At 40.1% G+C, this 21,374-nt stretch overlaps 1 protein-coding gene across 1 annotated transcript in view; it reads left to right on the top strand.

Annotated features, from left to right (window-relative positions):
• Positions 1-3,118: 3,118 nt before the first annotated feature.
• LOC118151079 (uncharacterized) overlaps positions 3,119-21,374 on the top strand; it is a 113,576-nt gene continuing 95,320 nt past the window's right edge. Inside the window, exons 1-2 of the mRNA XM_078350061.1 lie at positions 3,119-3,184; positions 13,920-13,974. The gene's annotated coding sequence lies outside the window, so the exon portion shown is untranslated. The remainder of the gene's footprint in view (positions 3,185-13,919; positions 13,975-21,374) is intronic.

The following is a 21,374-nucleotide window of genomic DNA, read 5'->3' as shown; positions in this document are numbered from 1 at the left end:
TGCCAGGTGTTTAAAGCATTCCACCTGATTTTTCTGAAGGAGGGGGCAAATAACTTTCTGCTGGCTTAGATCTGTGCTGACTAGGACACAGATCATACAAATTATGATTTGTAAGAAACTATGGTTACTCAGAAATATACAGGAGTATTTATATCTTTCTTATACATATACAATCAATAAGGGCCCTGGGCATTTGATTTTTATTTTATTTCAATGATAAAATGAGTCTAGTTAGTTGTCATAGTTACTAGTGCTGATTTAATGTTAGTGAATTTACTTCACATTTAGCATAGGAAGAGTTTGGATTCATTATTTGTAAATTAGAAACACAGAATAAATCCTAATTAAATTACTTGTCCTGGTGTAAGAATTATTTTTGCATTTGCCAAATTATAACGAAGTTCTTAACAAAATGAGAGGTATTAAAGGCCCACGGCAATGGTTCTTAAACTTCACCATGTACTTAGGGATTACCCATGAACACTGATAAAAGGCAGATTGTAGGGCTCAGACATAGCACATTCTGATTGTTTTATTTGTTGACTATTGCCCAGGAATCTGAGTTTTCAATAAGCATCCTGAGTGATTCCAATAAAGATGGTCTTGGAACCCCACGGAGACCCATTCTCTCTTTCTTATTGGGTTGTATCAGATATACATGAGTTGATTTTTGTTTTTGTTTTTCAATGACACTCAAGCAACTGCAGAGAACAATTTTAAGTACTCTCTGACATAAGTATCTAGGAACCAGTAGTGAAATATATTCTACACAAAAGTAATAGAGTAGTTTTATGCCATAAGACCAAAGTTCCTGGCTCCTGTCCTAGAATAGTGTAGTATTGTTTAATTGATTAACAGGTGGACGCTAACCTAAAAAAGATAAATATGTATAGAATTAGAGAAATACTGTACAGAAGGATGGAGTCTAACGGTGCCTGGAATTTTCAAAATCATCAATCAGAGTAATAATTTTAAATGTGCCACAAAGTAATACCATAATCCAAAGAGGTTATACATTCATTTGCTTAATTTTCATCCATGAAAATATTTATATAATTACTGCTTGTTCTTTTGAAATCCTTTCCTACTGTGTAGTTTGTAAAAGCTCAAAATAGATCAAAACTAGTTGTTACCCTATTTACTTCTATAAACACAAAACTCTGTTAAGGCTTTTAGGTGAAGTAAGCTTGAATATAGGCTATGTTCTGTCATGTATGACTAAAACAAAAACTCAGCCTAAGGAAACTCCTGTTGCAGACATTATTGGCACTACAAAAAGTACAAAAGTTAGCTGGGCGTGGTGCACAGACTGTCTCCGTGCTGCCTACTCTAGGTTGCAGTACGTTCCCCACACACATCTTTAATGGTTTAAAATGGAATTTTAATTTTTTTTCCAGTTTGTATGCTCTGCCAGCTGTATGCTTCCTCTGCCTGTTTCCAAAGTGAAGAAAATGAAAAAATCTTTTTTTCTAATACTGTAGTAATAGAGAAATCTGTATTTTTGGATTAATATTCTTTAATAAGAACCTAACTCAATAGATTGCCCTCTAATTGATTACAATTCCCACTGGAACACTTCCCCAGGTTGACTGAAGGGCCAGGTTTTTTCTTATTCTTCCTTCCATCCTCTATTCAGTTTCAGTAGAGAATCTACTAAACTAAGATTACATTGACCACTCAATTGTAGGCAGAAAGGGACTGCATTGATTAGTTCAACTGCCTCATTTTCAAAGAAACTAAAGCCCACGGATCGATTTACCAAAGTGGGTGTATTCTTCTTATCTGTGCTGTCCTATTGTTCAAGATCCCGAACTAGTCATAAAGCAAATGGTAGCTGATGGGAACTTCTGGAATGGGTTTAGGTGTGAGGAAGACAAAGGTCTAGTGGCAAGGTCAGCTCTGGAGGTAGGTTACTTGGATTCCAATCTACTTAGTTGTGTGCTCTTGGGCAAATTACATAACTTTTCTGTGCCTCAATTTATTTGAAAGATGGTGTATAATAGTATCTATCTCACAGCGTAATTGTGAGGATTATTGAGCTATTCTACCAAAAGTATTAAAACATGTGATTAAACTTCCAGTAAACACTATTTTTACCCGAATCACAAATGGCCAAACCCTTAAGTCTTGAGCTCCCAAGGGGAATTAGGAACCCGCCTGTGGCATTCCTCTTCTAAAAGCCTGCTGAACAAAAGTTGATGTTGCATTTTCAAAGAGCTCAAATGGATTACTTTTATGAAGTTCAGGGCAAATGAATTACACATATACATGACCCTCCGTCAACACCCAGAAGGTATGTGGACACGCAGAATTCAAAAGTCTGAGGGTGACTGTGCTCGGGGGGTGAAGAGATGCTTAGAAACCGCCTCTTTGAGGAGGAAGGCAGGACGTTCAATAAGAGCAGCTGGCGACCAAAGAACTAAACTTTAACGCAACAAAGGTGAGTCGGTCTCCCTGCTACCACAGGCATCCAACGCAGGAACACCTTGCTCCACCTGGAAGGCCCAGGTGCAGCTGGAGGGGGACTGAAAGGGTCAGACCTCGGGATTGTTCTCAACTTTGGGCTTTTACACAGCAGTTTCAAAGACAAAGGGGCTTTTCAGCTAGGTTTGGCTCATCGTCCCCCTCCTCCCAGGCCCAAGCTTGGTCCCCAATGTCCCCAGCAATGCTTGGAACGTCCCTCACTCCGCTCCTTTTTTGGGGGGCCACTGCCCACCCCTAGGTTGCCTGCTGTCCCTCCTAGAGAGAGGTGGATGGCCGTGACATTCCAGGGAGAACAAAGGGAGGAGTGAGGAGGCAAAGACGCCATTCTAAAGTTTCACCCCGGAAAGGCATCCCACCCCGCCCGCGAGGCACCCTCAGGCTACAGCCTTCGGCGAGCCTCCTCCCTTCGCCCCGCCCCTCGGCACGGGGGAGGGGCGCTGTGCTGCCGGCGCTCTCTGATTGGCGACCGCGTCACGGTTCCACGCCGCGATTGTGCCGTGGGCGGCCATCGGCACCTGCGTGTGCAAAGTGGAAAACTGGCGTTGGGAGTTGCTGGAAGTCAAAGGCGGGCGGCGGCTGGGTGCAAAGTAGAGAGCAGTCTTTAGTTTAAGCCTTTCTGTCGCCCTCCGGCACCGCCAGTACCACGGACTCCACCCTGCCGCGGCCCCTCGGCGATGCGGTGCAGCTGCCACTCGACCAGGTGGGTTCAGGTACTGAGGCACCCAGACATCGGACATGCGCCCTCGCCACCCTTTGTGGCCGTGGTGCCACCAGACCAGGGGCCTGGGTGAGGGGTGGGACTGGGGCCCGCCGCTGCTGGAAGTGAGGGGGAGACAAGCCTGTCCCGGTGACCTTTCGCTCCCGCCGGCCTCCTTCCTGCCTCCGCGGCGTGCGCCCCAGAACCCTATCTGCCGCCCAGGGCCGGCGTGGTCCGGGCGTCGCTGTCGGCGACAGCCCCGGAAAGGGTCTTCATGTAGACTTGAGGGTGTGCGTGCTGGTCCCTTCCCTCTGCCACAGCGGGGCTGGGACTCAGCCGTTGGGTCCCTTCGGATGCACAGGCTGGGATGTAGACTTAGCGGAAGGCTGTGCTCCGGCTTGGTGGTGCCTGCCCAGCGGGTGGCTCTGAAGGACTCCCGGAAAGGCTAAGGCGTGGGTCTAGATGTGAACGGTGCATCATCGTTGTTTTCCACACTGACATGCAGTGTAGCATGTCACACTCCTGATTTAAACAGGTTGTTGCCAGTGTATCAGCAAATGCAGGGTAGGTGTCTGTAAAAAAACATATTGCTGATGAGGAGCAAGGGAGATAGCCATATACATTTACATTTCTTTTAGGGAGACTGGCCTGTGTTTACATTGTCTTTCTCTTCCCCCTTTCCTTTCTCTGAACCGGTGTCTGCCATAGGCTTACCCCTCCCTCCCACGCCGAAATATTTCCTTTCTTATGCTAATGTTGTACTGGCTTGAGCGTAGAAAGTCAACACCAAGACAAAAGTATGCCAAATTGCAGGGTCTTTATTGCCGGCGGCCACGGAGGACTCGCGTCTCTCCAACCCGTGGCCCAAAAGGAGGGTGTCAAGACATTTTATAACCATAAAACCACCTCGGGAGTGAGGGTGAGGGGCTTCCGACGTTCTGAGGGCTAGTGGATTCTATGAATCACCTCCTGGGCGGAGATGAGCGTGAGTGGCTCTGGACATTCCAGTGGGTTCCTAGGTGAAAAGGAGGGTGAGGGGCTCCGGACAATCCCAGGGCCAGGTGACTTTTGACATTCTGATTGTTACTTAAGTGGTTCACAAAAGCCAAGATTAGCATTTGTTTACACATTGTCTGGGTAGGGTGGAAATTACAGTCCTTAATTACTTGTTATAAGTCACAGGGGCCAAGATGGCATGGGTGTGGACTGCTTGCCTGTCACATTTGAGTCGCAGAGAGCAGTTTCAATAGAAAGCCGAGGTATGGTTGAGGTATGCAGTTTTATGGGGCTTTTACCATGTCACACTAATAATACCTTTTTCATAGTAATGAACTCATTTAAACATCTCAGCAACCAGAGAAAGTTCTTTTCAGTACTGAAATAATCAGGAGAATCCGGGGAAGGAGACAGGACTTAAAACTTTTTGACATGTCTTTCTTTGTTTAGCTGAAGGTCTTGAGTGTGTATCTTGGGACTGCTATACATTTGTACAGCCACGTGTAGCCCTAATTTGTGTAGTACAGTTATGTACTGCATAGTGCCAGTGAGGTCATCAGAGCTCATATATGATTTTGGTCCCACGGATTACAAGGGAGCTGAGAAATTTCCATTGCCTAGTGAAGCTGTAGTATTCATAATTTCTTAGTTGCTCAGGTTTTTGTGGTGATGCTGGTGTAAACAAACTTCCTGTGCAGCCAGTCCCTGTAAAAGTGTAGCATATGCAGTTATGTACAGTACATAATATTTGATAACGTTAAATATATTATTGGTTTGTCATTTTATTATTGTTTTAGTATGTACTTCTGTTGATTAAAAAGAAAAGTTAACTACAGAACAGCCTGAGGTGGGTCTTTCGGGAAATATTCCAGAAGAAGGCACTGTCATAATAGCAGGTGAGAGCTACATGTGTGTTCTTGCCCCTGAAAACCTTTCAGTGCGACGAGATTCGAGGTGGGAGACAGTGATGTGCATGATCTGGACCCAGTGTAGGCCCAAGCTAGTGGGTGTTTGTGTCTTAGTTTTTAAGAAAAAGTTTTAAAATTAAAAACAGAACAAAGCTTATAGAATTAGGATATAAGGAAAGAATATTTTGTACAAATGTACAATGTGTGTTTTAAGCTAAGTGCAATTATAGAAGAGTTTAAAAGTTTGTAAAATAAAAAAGTTATGGTAAGCCAAGGTTAGTTAACTGAAGAAAGAAGAACTTTTCCGTGTAGCCTAAGTGTAAAGTCTTTATAAAGTCAATAGTGGTGTAGAGCAATGTCTTAGACCTTAACATTCATTCACCCCCCACTTCCCCACAACAACTTTTAGTCCTGCAGTCTCCATTCATGGGGAGTGCCCTATATAAGTATACCATTTTCTATCTTTTTTTTTTTTGAGACGGAGTTTCACTCTTGTTACCCAGACTGGAGTGCAATGGCACACTCTCGGCTCACCGCAACCTCCGCCTCCTGGGTTCAGGCAATTCTCCTGCCTCAGCCTCCCGAGTAGCTGGGATTACAGGCACGTGCCACCATGCCCAGCTAATTTTTTGTATGTTTAGTAGAGACGGGATTTCACCATGTCGACCAGGATGGTCTCGATCTCTTGACCTCGTGATCCACCCGCCTCGGCCTCTCAAAGTTCTGGGATTATAGGCATGAGCCACCGCGCCAGGCCTCCATTTTCTATCTTTTATGCTGTATTTTCACAGTACCTTTTCTATGTTTAGATACACACATACTATAGTATTCATTACAGTAAGCTGCTATATAGGTCTGCAACTGTATCATCTAGGTGCATGTGTAGTAGGCTAGACTGTCTAGGTTTGTATAAGTCCACTGTGATGTCCACGGTGAATTGCATAATGATGCATTTTTAAGAATGTACCCCCATTATTAAGCAACACGTGAGTATATTTACAGTTGTTTTCTATTTGAGCAAGTCTTGAGAATATTTGATTAATACCACATAAGCCTTAACTTTTCATACTGACAATTGTTTCTTTGAAGCACCTAAGAATCAACTTGCTTGTTGATAAAGTTCTTGAAATAATTAAAAACTCATATTGTAAAATTGGATGAATAAAATCATTTAGCTATTATTTTAAATTGAGCATTTTAGATAACATGGGACATTTTATAATGTAAATAGTCCAGGTTGAGAAAAAGCTTAGAAATTTGTTGTGATCAAATAGTGTGAGTCGGCAGGAAAAAGGCAAATCAGGAAATGAAAAGTGCAAAAATACAACGTAGAAGTATGTTGATTTGGTGTGTGCAAATTAACAGTGTTTTGAAAAATTAGAAAATTATAGAAGTAGTTTTTAATGTCAGATGAAGAAAAGGACTTTAGTGTAACAAGAACAATTAACTTTTTATTAGAGTAAGTATAGAATTTATGAGATGATAGAAATTATTGGTCCACATGGAATGTAAGAACATGCCTTGTGGGGCCAGGTAGCAGAAGGGAGGGAGTGTTTTGCAATAAGGCTGAGGCCAGGGAAGGAAAAGGATCAAAAGATCTTGCCATTGACTCCTCCTGTGTTGTTTAATCATTACTGAGAATTCCAGAGTGACCTTGAGTTAGACATAGTATTTGTTCGGAAGGTCTTAAATCTTAGTAGAATATCTATTATTAAGTGAGGTGACACCATGCTGTAAGATAGAAAGTATCTAAGCATCTGAGGTTTGCCTTTGTAGGCCTTGCTTTCCAGATGATTTTATGTCTAGGGTAAAGTTTAGTAGGTGATTTTGATTAAAGGAAAATATGGAGAGAAGGTTTTGAGGAAGGAATTGGACTAAGGGAGAGCTGTGCCATGAAAAGGGTCAGATGTGTGATTTAGAAGACATCAGATATCATTGAGCATATTTGTGTTCTTTGTTAGTTTCTGATGTGCGCTGATATTCAGTTCATCTGTAACCTAAAAAATAAGGTGGGCTGGGTGAGGTGGCTCATGCCTGTATCCCAGCACTTTGGGAGGCTGGGGGAGGTGAATCACCTGAGGTCAGGAGTTTAACATCAGCCTGACCAAAATGGTGAAAACCCATCTTTACTAGAAATACAAAAGTTAGCCGGGCATGTTGGTGCATGCCTGTAATCCAAGCTACTCAGGAGGCTGAGGCAGGAGAATCGCCTGAACCCAGGAGGCAAAGGTTGCAGTGAGCGAATTGCATTCCAGCCTGGGCAACAGGAGTAAAACTCTGTCTCGTGATGAGGCAATTATATATTTTAAAACAGTTGCAATTGAAGTATAACATATATAGAGAAATGCATAGATCTTAAGTGTGCAGTTTAATCAATTTTGACAAACATGTACATGTATGTAACTCATACTGTGTAACTCTTGTAAAGGTGAACATGGTACACCAGAGTAAACAAGGTGTAAGTATTAGATGATGAGTAAAAGAGATTGGGAGGCCTTTGGTTTAAGAAAAGTATAGGAAGCCATCGAATTTTTAGAAATACACTATGTGTTTTAGAAGAGTTTTAAATTTACAGAAAGTTGTGAAAATAGTAGAGTTTTCAAATAACTTTCATCCAGTTTTCATATTGTTAAACTGTTACATTAGTGTGGTCATTTGTCACATTTAGTGAAGTAATATTGATACATTATTATTGATTAAATTCTATACATGATTGATTTGTTTAGTTTTTACTTAAGGTCTGTATCAGTTAGCTGCCATAACAAAATTCCATAGACTGAGAGGATTAAACAAAAGAAATTTGTTTTCAAAGATCTGGAGGTGAAAAGTCTGAGATTGGGTGCCAGGATGGTTGGGTTCCTGTGAGGCGTCTTCCTCATTTGCACACGGCACAGTCCCCTTTCCTAGGTGTGTTTTCATCAGAAGAAAGAACAAGCTCTCTGTGTCTCTTTATAAGAGCACTAATTCCATTAGACCAGGGCCCTGCCCTCATGACTTCATCTAATGCTGATTACCTCCCAAACGCCCTAGCTCCAGATACTATTACATTTGAGGTTAAAGCTTCAGCATATGAGGATTCTGGGCAGGACACAAACATTCAGTTTATAACAAGGTCCTTTTTGTGTTCCTGGATCTTACACAGTTTACCATATTACATTTAGCCTTTGTGTCTCCTTAGCTTCCTTTAGTCTGTGGCAGTTTCTCAGACTTTCCTTTCTTTTTGGTGACCTTGTCAGGTTTGAAAACTACTGGTCATGTATTTTGTAGAATGTCCCTCAAATGGGATTTATCACATGTGTTTCTCATAATACATCTGGGTTTATGGATGCCTGGGAGGAAGACCGAAAAGATTCTGTCCGTACAAAGGAAAGAATGTGTACTTTCAATGTGACTGCTCACTGTTGATGTTGATTTGGTCACCTGACTGAGATAACGAAGCAGGATAATTTCCCTGAACGCTTTGCTGGTGGGAACTGGGGCGTGGATGCTGAAAGTAGCACTTAGGCGCTGGCAGGGGCAGACTCCACTCACTAGAACCCCCTGTGCTCAACCCATCATGGGAGGGAACATGCAGGTAAGCGTGTGCAGGAGCTGGGGTGAGTGCTTTTGGGTGCTGGGAGGAGCAAAACTCTGTGCAGGCCCTGAGGCCCCAGAAGGAGTGTTACAATTGGTGCTCTTTTAGCTTCCCTGCCCATGGACAGTTTAAGTGTTAACAGCTCAGTGGAAGGTAAGTGTGACAGCCTCTGACACCAGCCTGGAAGAGAAAGGGCTGTTGGAATATGAGAAGGGGTGGATCTGAATGATACTTTTTTCGGCAGTGTTAAGTCTCAGATGCTGGCTAGACTTTGAAGTAGAAATGTGAAGGACATTGAAGATGTGAATCTGAAGTTCAGGGAATAGGGCAGGACTCAAGATTCTATTTGGAGGTTGCACATTTTATATTTAAAGAATTCCATTGTATTTTTCAGAGTGAGAATCTCATTTGATAGAATAAAGAACCTATGGTACTTTGAGTAGAATGATGAGAAAATTTTTAATCAAAAAAGTTTTTCCTGAAAGCATTGTGAATAAAAATAAGAGTGAAATATAGGTGATTTTCAGTCAGCCTCCGTGACCTGTCTGTATCTGACCTGAGTCCCAGCTGATATAGCCAGTTGACAGTAGAAAATTTAGAATTTGATTTACATGTTTTAAAGCTATTGAGAAGAAGAATTAGACATTTTAATTTCTCCCCCCACCCCATAAGGAACCATGTGGGTATATTTTTGACCCTTACCCTTTTTTTCTTAGCGGAAAACCAGTCAGAAGTGGGAGGCCTCTGAACAAACTGTATACTGTGTAGCCACCAGCTTCTGCTTTCTCGAGGCAGAACGCTGGCCCTCAGTGCCTCTTTGTGCTTCTCCTTGTTCAGACCACTGAGGACTTCCCCTGTCCTGTCTGACTCCTTCTGTTGTCGTGGGCAATATAGAAAGGCTGAGGGATTGATATTATTTGGCTCCATATTTTAGAAAGATATTTGGTAGTTACATAAAGTACATCTAGTTTGAGCAGTACCACTTATAACTTTAAATTGTTGTACAGAAATTGATCCTTTATTATTTAGAGAATATAATTTAAAGTTAATAATACTGAGAGAATTCATGATTCTTTCCTTTTGCCTTCCCTGTCCTGTAGTTTTTTATTTATTTTCAGAGCTTTTGTACTGGCTCATCTTCCCTTTCCTGGGGAGTTTATTTTAAAAATTAGATTTGCAGGAGCTTATCCTTTTGAGGATGATGAAAACCACTTGTACTTGAACTCAAGGAAATTTTTTTTTAAGTTCCCTTTGTGCCCTTTTCAGATCACATCCCAGAGAGGAGAGACTTCTGCAATATTGTGTTAACCATTTCCTTTCTTTCTTCAAGTGTTATCCACAAGTGTATATATGTATGTGGTAATAAGCATGAAATTTGCCATCTTAACCATCTTTAAGTGGGTAGTTCAGTAGTGATGAGTGTATTCACAACACTGAGCACTAGATCTCCAGTTTTTCATTTTACAGAACTGAAACTGTATATTAATTAATCGACTCTATTTCCTCCAGGGCCAGCCGCTGGCCTTTTGTTTCTATGAATTTCACTATTCTAGATACTTCATATAAGTGGAAACTTACAGCATCTGTCTTTTTGTGAGTGGCATATCTGAGTTAGCATGTCTTCAGGGTTCATTCGTGTTGTCACATATGTTATATGGCTCATAAAAGCCAGAATTTCTTTTCTTTTGAAAAGTTGAATAATGTTCCATTTATAAAGTTCTTAATCTTCATGTGGCTGAATTTATAACATTCATATTTGCAGTGTTTTTATACCTAGTTGAGGAAATTCTTCTGTATCCTGAGATCATAAAGATAGCCTCCTATATGTTTAAGAAATATTTCTTCTTTGTTTTAAAACAAGATTACATTTACAGGAGGGTTATCAGTACAATTCAGATAACATTTGCTTTTCCCCGAACCATTTGCTAATAAGTTGCTGACTTGATGACCCATTGCTTCCAAATATTTTAGTGGCATTTCCTAAGGCCATTCTTCTGTGTAGTATCAAAATGACCATCAAAATTAGAAAATTAATACATTTCTATCTTCACATCTTCAACGTTATTCAAGCTTTACTGATTATCCGATCAAATTCTGTTTAACAACACGATCTAGTTTGGAACTACAGACTGCATTTGGTTCTAAACTCTGCTTAGTCTCCTTATGTCTAGACCACTCCCTTTATTGAATTCAGAGGTATTCCTTTCTCTTCTATTTTCTGGGAGAGATTGTATAAAACCAGTGTTAATTCTTTCTAAAAAATTTGATAGAATTCTTTAGTAAAGCCATCTGGGCTGTTTTTTTTTTTTTGTTGTTGTTGTTGTTTTTGGTGGGAAGGTGGGGGATGAAATTTTTCTCTTGTTGCCCAGGCTGGTGTGCAATGGCACGACCTTGGTTCATTGCAGCCTCCACCTCCTGGGTTCAAGGATTCTTCTGCCTCAGACTCCTGAGTAGCTGGGATTACAGGCACCCACTACCACGCCCAGCTAATATTTTGTATTTTGAGTAGAGAAGGGTTTCACAGTGTTTGCCAGAGTAATCTTGAATTCCTGCCCTCAGGTGATCCACCCACCTGGGCCTACCAAAGTGCTGGAATTACAGGTGTGAGCCATCGCACCTCACTGGCCTAGAGATGTTTATGGGATTTTAAATTGCAAAGCCAGTTTTCTTAATAGTTATAGAGTTACTTAAATTCATATTGGATGAGTTATTGTAGTTTGTGTTTTTTCTGGAATTGGTGCATTTCATCTGTAAAGTTTGTGTGTCTACACACCTCACTTTACTCATGCTCTGCATGAGTCTCTGACCATGCAAATAGCTATGCTGTGGCTATATTGTGCTGACACCTCATTCTGTTTCAGTTTTTTTCATGACTTATTCAAAATAATGTGATACGGTGCAAATCAGCTTTGCTATGGTCCCTGACCTCAGGTTGCTTAGATTCTCTGTAGGGGTTGCAGAGAAGGAGTTAGAAAATCAGTAATCAGTGTGGTCAGTGTTGTGATGAGGAGGCAACAGGTCCTCATGAGAACACAAAGAAGAGGTATCTCTTTTATTCTCTGCATCTCTGGTATCCAGTACAGTACCTTGCACATAGTAGGTTCTCATTAAGTCTTTGTTGAATGAATGAATGAACTCAGAACTGGGTAATCACAAGGTCACTTTTGGAGAGAACTTGTGTCTGAGCCAAGTTAGTGATATCTATGGGCAGTAGATAAATGGAGGGAATTCTGTCATGTGGATGCAATAATATGCAGTGTTGTAGAAGGACAGAAAGCTTAGCAATCTAAATAGTTGTCTAAAGCTGTCTATTTGCAAGTGGGGAGTGGTTTCCAAAAGTGATTGCAGACTGAAGGTAATAAGAAATAACTCTGACCAAAGTATGTATTGGGCAAAGTTAGCTAAGAACCAGAATTGATTTTTATGAATTAAAATTTTTGGTTCTGGCTGTTGTCTTTACCATTACTAGGTTTAGTTTCTAACATGTCTTAAAAATAATGCTCTACAAATAAATAAGAAGTATTTTTTGTAAAGCATGATACAGTTTTCTCTGGCTCTTGCCTACTAGTCTTATTCATACTATCTTTGCTTTAAAACAATACTTTTTTATGCTCTAAATATATCTGTGATAAATCATGAGTTTACCACTAATAATGGTGGGTCATATTGTTGTGTTCTCATATGCCAGGTACTGTATTGAGACACTGCCATGAGTTATTTCATTTAATGTGGACAGTGGCCTGTCTGTAAGAAAACCAAACCTAGGGCTCCCATTTTACAGAAGTGGCAACTAAGGTTTGGGAGTAAGTTAAATTGTGTGTTCCCAAGGTCACTTATGTAAGCCTCAGACTCGCATTTGAATCTAAGTCTGTGTGACTTCATTTAACCACTGAGCTATGTGTGCTGTTTCTAATATTCATATATCTTTGTGTTAAACAAAATGTGCCCAGGATTTAGTTTTACTTGTGTATATATCCTTGGAAAGTTATCAGTTAAGTAGGGAAAGAGTTTGTAGTGAAGTAACATATTAAGACTCTCCTAAAAGCAAATTACAGAGACCCACTTAAAACTAGCCAGCATGGCTGGATGCAGATGCTCCAACAATAATTACTGTGCTCTTCCTCTCTGTGTCTCCTCCTATCTTACCTTCTTCTTTCCCCCTCTTTCTTTATCCCACTGCCCCACTCCCTCTCTCATTCTGCTTTTCTTAGAGTGTTAGCCTATTCTCTCTTGTCACAGAAGGAACCCCAGTTGAAACCAGCTCCACCTGTGATTCTAGGAAGAGAAAGCATCTTCTCTGGGAGCTCTGGCAGAAATGCCCTGGGGAATACTCTTGGTCATGGGGACTGGGGGCTGTGAGAGGACTTTGTGAGCCATACGGAATGTAGCTGTTGGGGTGACAACATGTCCATACTTTATCTTGATAAGACATGTCATTTGATGGTTGAAAGCTATAATTATTTAAAGATAATACACAATATATTTTAATAGCATTATCAAGATATAGTTCACATACCATAGGACTCACTCATTTAAAGTGAGTGTACAATTCAATGGTTTTAATATAGTCACAGTTGTACAGCTATCACCACTGTCTAATCTGTAACATTTCCATCAAAAAGAGAAATCTTGCACCCATTCAGTCACTCCCTATTTTTCCCAAATTTCTCGGCCTTAAGCAACCACTCATCTACTTTCTGTCTCTATAGATTTGCCTATTCTAGACATTTTATGTAGGTGCAATCAGATGACTTGTGGTCTTGTGTCTGACTTCTTTCATTAGCATGTTTTCAAGGTTTATCTATCTTTGCATATCATCATGCATTTTTTATTAATTTCCATATATTATTCCATTATATGGATATAGCACATTTTATTTGTCTGTCTGTTGTTGATGGACATTTGGGTTGTTTTCATGTTTTTTGCAAGTATGAATAATGCTGCCATGAACATTTGTGTAGAAGCTTTTGTGTCGATCTGTTTTTACTTCTTCTGTGTGTATACCTAAGAGTGGAATTACTGGTTCACATGATAACTATACCTAACATTTTGAGGAACTGTCTTCCAAAGTGACTGCATGATTTTACATTTTCACCAGCAATGTGTGAGGGTTCCAGTTTCTTTACATTCTTGTCAACCATTGCTATTTTTTTGATTATAGGCATCTTGGTGGGTGTGAAGTGGTATAATGCATATTTTATAAAAGTCCGTTTTGTTTGTTAAATAATGGCCTGTTTACTTGTCATCTTATCTTTTATAGGAGCTTTCCCAGTGGGTTCTGAACCTGCTCCTCCTCAGTCCAGCCAGCCAGCCAGGTAGGCAGACCATGGTGATCAAAGGATTAGAAGTATATGTTTACTTTTCTTTTTTAAAATAGATTTTATTATTTACAAATCTATACAGGGATTATTCATATTTTCATATTAAGAAACAGGTTATAAATGCCAGTGGTTACTTGGTTGAAGATGGAACAGGGATTCATATTTAGGGTGTATTAGGTGGCAGAGAGCTGCTTGCTTCTGATCTGCAGTGTCAGCCTACTTTGACATGATAGGTGGCATTCAGATGACACACATTCCCACTCTTGTTCACTGTGTTATATGTAGTTCCCAGCAAACTAGTTGTATCTCTGCTGCTTTTTTCTTAGAAATGTGAGGGCAAGGGTAATGTTTTAGGAATAACCTTGATTATTCATGAATGATTATTCTTGAACTTGACTATTGGAATTTTCATTAGTATAAATTACTTGCAGCACAAAAAACTGAGCTGCTTTTCTAGGATTCACAATGGTTGCTTCTGATGACTTTCTTATGGCAACGTTCATTAGCAGCCCTGTAGCGCTATTTAACATTCACCTTGGCATCCGTATAAAACTTGATACTCTGGCAGTCTATATTCAGAGATGCACAGACAGACGGTCTTCTATCGGTGGCTTTCTCCCTAGCCCTAGAGCAGTCTGTGTATCCAGACTCCATATTGAGTCTTGCCTCCTCAGCACAAGGTAAGAGAATCTATGTTGATCACACTTTATGCAAAAATCTGTGTTGATCACTTGCCACCCATTTGCCACATATCACTGTATAACTTGAAAGTCAAGAACTTGTGATTTAGAATTTCTGTTCGGATCATGCTTAATATTTTTATGGCATCAAGCAATAACAAGAAGAGATTACACATATTAGCAGTATGCTCTAAATGTGCAAGTAATATGGTGATCTCCATAAGGGAAAACAGGAGCTTGCAGGTATTTAACAACATATATTATTTTATGCTGATAATATGCCAGGAATAGGTGCTGAGGAATAGAATGAACAAACTGGATAAACATCTCTGTCCTCATAAAATGTACATCCCAGTGATTAATGATTTACTATGAGACCATTTATAATGTGTAACAACCAGTTAAAAAATCTACTGTGGATTTTTTGGTAGCAGTGTCTGAAAGCTTTGAAATTCTAAAAAAGAAAATAAAGGAATTAAAAATGTTTAAATTGGTGCATTTAGATAGTATATATTGTAAGTGTCTGTTTGCTAAGTATCCCAAAGGTAAGATATTAGAGATCGCAATTTAATCATTAAAAGTAAATACTTTTTCAACTGTCTTGCATGCTCTGCTCATGTACCCCAAAACCTATAATCCAATAAAAAATTAAAAAAAAAAAAAAAAAGTAAATACTTTTTATATTGATCTTATCCTAATCAAAAAGTGTACTATTATAGTGACAGGCCATGCAGTCTCAAAATCAACAACATTCATGTAAATTGATACGTTGATATTATATCAAATAGGAATCTCATGATAATGAGGCAGGCCAGTTGTTGAATTTTTCAGGTTTTTAGAAGCATAATTTGAAGACTTGTAATATTAATAGGACAGTTGAAATTGAAATTTATTTTTAAACATCAGGCAGGTAATGATGTAAAAAGGTTTAAGGAAGGAGATTTGGAATCTTGTAAAATTAATAGGACAGTTGAAAGTGACCTTTATTTTTAAACGTCAGACTGGTAATATGCTGATGTTGTCAAAAGGCTCACACTCAGGTTTGAGTGTGGAAACCCAATCGTCATACTTGGGAATTAAAAAAGAACTAAAATAGGTGTAAAAAAAATGCACATGGGCACTTTTTAACCAGTAGTACCAGGCACCCAGAAATGAATGCTTTCAAGTGAAATAAGAAAAGATCACAGTTCTTATTTGGGCTAGTGCTTCTGATAGGCATAGCAGGAATGAATGAATGAATAAATGAATGAATGAATTTTATTAGCATATATAATATATAAGTAAAGAACTTTACAAAATAATTTTAGATAGTGATAAGTACTGTAACATCAGTAAAATGGGATCTATGATAAGTGAATTAAATATTCACTTGAACACCTAATACATTTCTAAACTTATTGTGGCCAAAGGGCTCCTGATTCCCCTCACCAGCTGCTTCTCACCAGGGGATACTTCTGTAGATTGTGAGGTCTGGGAAGCTTTTCAAGATGTTATTTGAGTTGAGATATGAATGGTGAAGTATCTGTGTGCATTCCAGGTATGGAGGTGGAAAAGCATTGGCTTTGGGGTGGGAATGAGTTTACTGTGTTTGAGACAGTCAGTATGAAATGTTGGAATGTATCCAGAGAAAAAAGAGTGGTAGATGAGGCTAGAGAGGTGGAAAGGGCCTTGATACTTTAGGGAAGAATAAGGAGTTAGGATGTCACTTTAATGATGGCAGCAATGTAGAGTATTCTAGGTCTGAGGATTGATGGCCTCATAACTGTGGCTCCTGTGTAGTGACTGACTGGTAGAGGCAGGAGAGAAAATGGGGACCTTTCATAGCTGTTGTCTGCATAAGAAGCCATAGTAGCTGGGTAGATGGAGCCTGGGCCAGCTTTGGCAATCTACTTTGCAGACAGAGCTAAGAACTTAAGTGTGGATTCTATGTGGAAGGCAGGAGATGACTAGTCATGAGCTGATTTCTAGGTTTTAGTTGAGAACTGAATATGTGATTGTTCAATTACAGAGATGAAAGAAATTGGAGGAGAAGTTGGTGGTGAGGGGAATCAGAAGATACCTTTTGGCCACAATTGGTTTTAGGTACTTATTAGATAGTCAAGTGAGGTGGTTTAGTGGGCAGTGGCATAAATGTCTGTAGTTCAGTGGGGAGGTCAAGATGAAAATGACAACGGTAGGTGTCAGCAACACAGAACTGACTTCAAAGCTACGAGACTGGATGAACTCCCTACAAGGGGAGGGGCTAAGTTTACTTTCTTAAATTGAGAAAGTTGGACAGGATGGTGTGTAAGGTCCTGTCTTTTCCAAAAAGTTAAATGTTTATTGAATTTCAGAGAGTCTCTGTAAGAAACTTGAAGTGATGAAAGGTTTTTTGTAAAATGCTTTAGCTTCTTTAGGATTACAGGCGTGAGCCGCTGAGCCCAATCTAATTTTTGTTTTCGTTTTTTTTTAAAGATGGGGTTTTCACTATATTGGTCAAGCTGGTCTCAAACCCGCAACCTTGGGTGACCTGCCCACCTTTGTCTTCAAAGTGTTTGGATTACAGGCGTGAGCCACCGTGCCCAGCCTAGCTTCTTTTAAATAATAAAAAGGATGAATGGAAAGAAATACAGACATTTAAGTATTTGAAATCTGTATTTATTCTGAAATTGCTTGTCCACAAAGCATGATATGTAACTGCGATCAGGTATCCTTCTGAAAGTGAAAATAATCTCCTTCATTTTGTAAGGTTTCAGTTAAACCCGATTAGTGGTCAATGTGAACTTATTTTTATCAAAACATTTTAAACAGCTTTATTGAGGAGTCAAGTGACACCCAAGCTGCACATATTAGAAGTGTAAAGTTAGATGTTTTCACATAGGTATTCAGCCATAGAGCTTTCACCACTAGAGATAATAGACGTACTTGTTATCCCAACAGTTTCCTTGTTCCCTTCAGTACTGTCTTCCTCCTGCCTCTGATACACAGGGAACCATTGATAAGCTTTTGTAACTGTAGATTAGTTTCCATTTTCTAACTTATATATTGTATAAATAGAATCATACAGTAGGTATTCTTTTTTTCTGGCTTTTTTAATTCAACGTGATTATTTTGAGATTCATACATCGTGTTTTTTGTGTCAGTAGTTCTTTTCCTTCTATTTGCTAAGTAATATCTTATTGTATGGATATACCAGATGCATTTTTGCAGTCATAATGAAGTTAGACTACCTTCTTTTTCCCTTCAGCGGGTCTCCGGATTTGCTGGTATTATTTGTAACCCTGAAAATTTGAGACAAGTCTCAGTTAATTTAGAAAGTTTATTTGGCCAAGTTTGAGGATGCACCCTCCTGAGACAGCCTCAGGAAGTCCTGATGACATGTGCCCAGGGTGGTCGGGACACAGCTTAGTTTTATACATTTTAGGGAGAAGTGAGACATCAGCCAACATATGTAAGAAGTACAATGGTTGTGTCCGGAAAGGCAGGACAACTTGAAGCAAAGACAGGAAGGAGACTTGAAGCTGGAAGGAGCTTCTGGGTCACAGAGAGGTGGGACACAGGAGTGCTTGCATTCTTTGAGTTTCTGATTAGCCTTTCCAAAGGAGGCAATAGGCTATGCATCTATCTCAGTGACAGGCAGGTTGTCCCTAAGCAGTTCCCAGCTTGGCTTTTCCCTTTAGCTTAGTGATTTAGGGGCCCCAAGATTTATTTTCCTTTCACACACCAAAGACACTAAAAATGTGAGTACATATACACACAGAGACACACTCCAAACTCTCTTCATAGAAGGGCTTCCTTGCTCTTGTATTCATCCCCTTCATCCTGTTCAGGGATGAGCTTCCTGGCTTTCATTTACCAGAGCAAGCTTGACAGTGCTGTGCATAGGAAGCAGGCCCACCCTTTCTGTGTGTTTGTGTTCTGTGTAATTTTTGGGGGATGTGTGTATGTTGAGCTTTTTTTTTTTTATATCTAGATTGTGTTTATGTCGGGAGGTTGCCTGAAATAAAACTGAAGCTTCATAGTTTAGCCTTTAGTTGTGTTTCATAGTTTAGCAGTTATGGATTCAGTTAATCTAGTACCTCTGATTTCAGAAGGGAGTCTAATAAACCTTTTCTCAGTTCATAGGAATTTTGTATAGTTGGTTAAGTCAGAGATCAAGATGAGACAAACACTCATTCACGTGGTAAGTAGATGCTTACCTTTAATCTCTGTGGTGTCTTGATTAAATCACTTGCTTTCTGCTTCTGTTTCTGTGCATTTGGAAAAGTTCACTGCTTTCTGGTTCCTGTGGATAATCTGAGAACACACTTGGGGATTCATGAGTTAATCACCCTCTGGCTGTTTTTAACAACATGAGCTTACATGGAGTTTAAGGATGTCTGGGCTCTCTGTACTGTTATCTGGGGTTGAGGATGAAAAGAAGCAGATATGGTAGAATGATGAGACAGGTTAGCATGTAAGTGTAGTAAAGAATTCCATTTTGGATGTTTTTAGTTAGAGTTTTCTGCATGATGTTCTGTTTTCTAAGTAATTTGTAGATTTTTGCACTACTTTATAAAAAGCTCTTTTCCCAATTGGTAGCTTTGAATTCTTCTTAAGTATTTATGGGAAGTTATATTATTGAATTAGATGTTCTGCATCACCTTACCAAAGATGACCCTACCAGTAGTGAAGCCAACGAGAAGAAAGATCTGCTGCTCTGGGTGTCTAAAAGATCACTTCATCTTGGTATTTACGGGACTGCCTCATTCTCTGTGATGGCTGTAGAGCATTCACTCCATCGACTGAATGTAACATGCTTTAGTTGTCCCCGCCACTTTTCCGGTTATATCTATGCTGAAGTACACAATACTTACATGTAAATACATCATCTCCCACATTTCCAAATTGTTCTCCATTAACATTTTATCGGTATATACTTACACCAACAAGGTTTTAGTGTGTCTGTTTCTTTATAGACTCAACAGTACAGAGTGCTACTAGAGTTTATCTGATTGGTGAAAATGTTATTTTCTTCTAATTTTTAACTTATATATCTCTTTTAATGGAGTTTGGGCATCTTTTCATGTGAATGAGTCCTTTGTAATTCTCTTTCTGAGAGCTCACTGTTTATATATTGCTACCTGTTTTTCTATTATATGGTTACTGTTTTATTATTGATATGTAGGAGCTTTAGATATATGAAGGGAATTAGCTCCTGGCAATATGACTTACATTGTTGCTTTTAAGTTTGTTGTTTGTCCTTTGACTTTGCTTACCGTGTTTTGCCATGAGGGAATTTTTTATACTGATGTAATGAAATTACATCTCATTTTAAAAATTTCTTTCAAATTTTGTGTTACACTCAAAACATTGCAGATATTACGTTTATCATATTCTGAATACCCGCCTCAGCCTCTCAAAGTGCTAGAATTACAGATCCAGCAGTGGCTGGAGCCACTGCACCCAGCTACTCAAGGCAAATATTGAGCCAATATACTTGGCCATCCAAGGTTCCACCCTGTGTAAGGGAGCTCTGAGCACTGGCGTCGGAGGGAGCACAGCTTCTCGGCTGAACTCTGGGATAGACACATTTCCTGATAGGCAGAACATTCCAAGGCTTCTCACTCACATCTTCTACATCTCCTAGTCTTGGGATGCCTCAAACCCATACTCTACATGGGCCAGCCATCATTGAACAGGTAGTGTGAGACAGACAGGCCAGGGTGGGCATGCAAGAGAAAGGAGACCCAGACTTTGCCTCAAGGAGATCACATTCAAGCAAGGACAGAATTACTCCAGAGTGTGGCAGATTAAGGGACCAAAGCCTCTGATTTTCTTCCTTCCTTCCTTTCTTTCTTTCTCTCTCTTTTCTTCTCTCTTTCTCATTCTCTCTCTTCCTCTCTTCTTTCTTTCTTTCTTACTCTCTTGTTTTTTTCAATATAGAGTTTCACTCTTGTTGTCCAGACTGGTGTGCAGTGGCCTCAGGTGATCCACCCACTAGGCCTCCCAAATGCTGGGATTATATGTGTGAGCCACTGGATCTTGCCACCTCCACTTTTCACAGAAGGAGGCACAGAGAACTTTGGCACCCAGCAGAAATGAGTTCAACTATCAGTTTCCCTAGTTTTTGGCTCAAGCTTTTCTGGTTCTCAGTGACTTCCTATGAAAGGGAATGAGAGGGGTCTGTGGTGACAATATCATGGCAGGCAAGGTGACACTCACCTGTAATCTCAGGAACTCAGGAGGTTGAGGTGGGAGGATCGCTTGAGGGCCTACCTAGAAAGCATAGGGATACCCCAACTCAAAAAAAAAAAAGCCAGGCATGATGGCTCATGCCTGTAATCCTAGCACTTTGGGAGCCCAAGGCAGGTGGATCACTGGAGGTCAGGAGTTCGAGACCATCCTGGCCAACATGGTGAAACCCCATCCCTACTAAAAATACAAAAATTAGCCAGGTGTGGTGGTGCATGCCTGTAGTCCCAGATACTTGGGAGGTTGAGGCAGAAGAATCACTTAAACCCAGGAGGTGGAGGTTGCAGTGAGCCGAGATCACACCATGGCACTCCAGCCTAGGAGGCTCCACAGAGTGAGACTCCATCTCCAAGGAAAAGAGAGAGGAAGAGACATAAACAAACATTGGTGATGAATGAGGTAGCGGTGCCACTGTCTGGCTAATATATATATATGTATGTATGTATGTATGTACATATCTATATATATGCATATATTTATTTGTATTTTTAGTAGAAACTA

The sequence above is a fragment of the Callithrix jacchus genome, chromosome 15 (assembly GCF_049354715.1).
Source record: "Callithrix jacchus isolate 240 chromosome 15, calJac240_pri, whole genome shotgun sequence".
Lineage (NCBI taxonomy): Eukaryota > Metazoa > Chordata > Mammalia > Primates > Cebidae > Callithrix > Callithrix jacchus.
The sequence above is the reverse complement of the archived record's forward strand: the minus strand, read 5'-3'. Positions and strand labels throughout refer to the sequence as shown.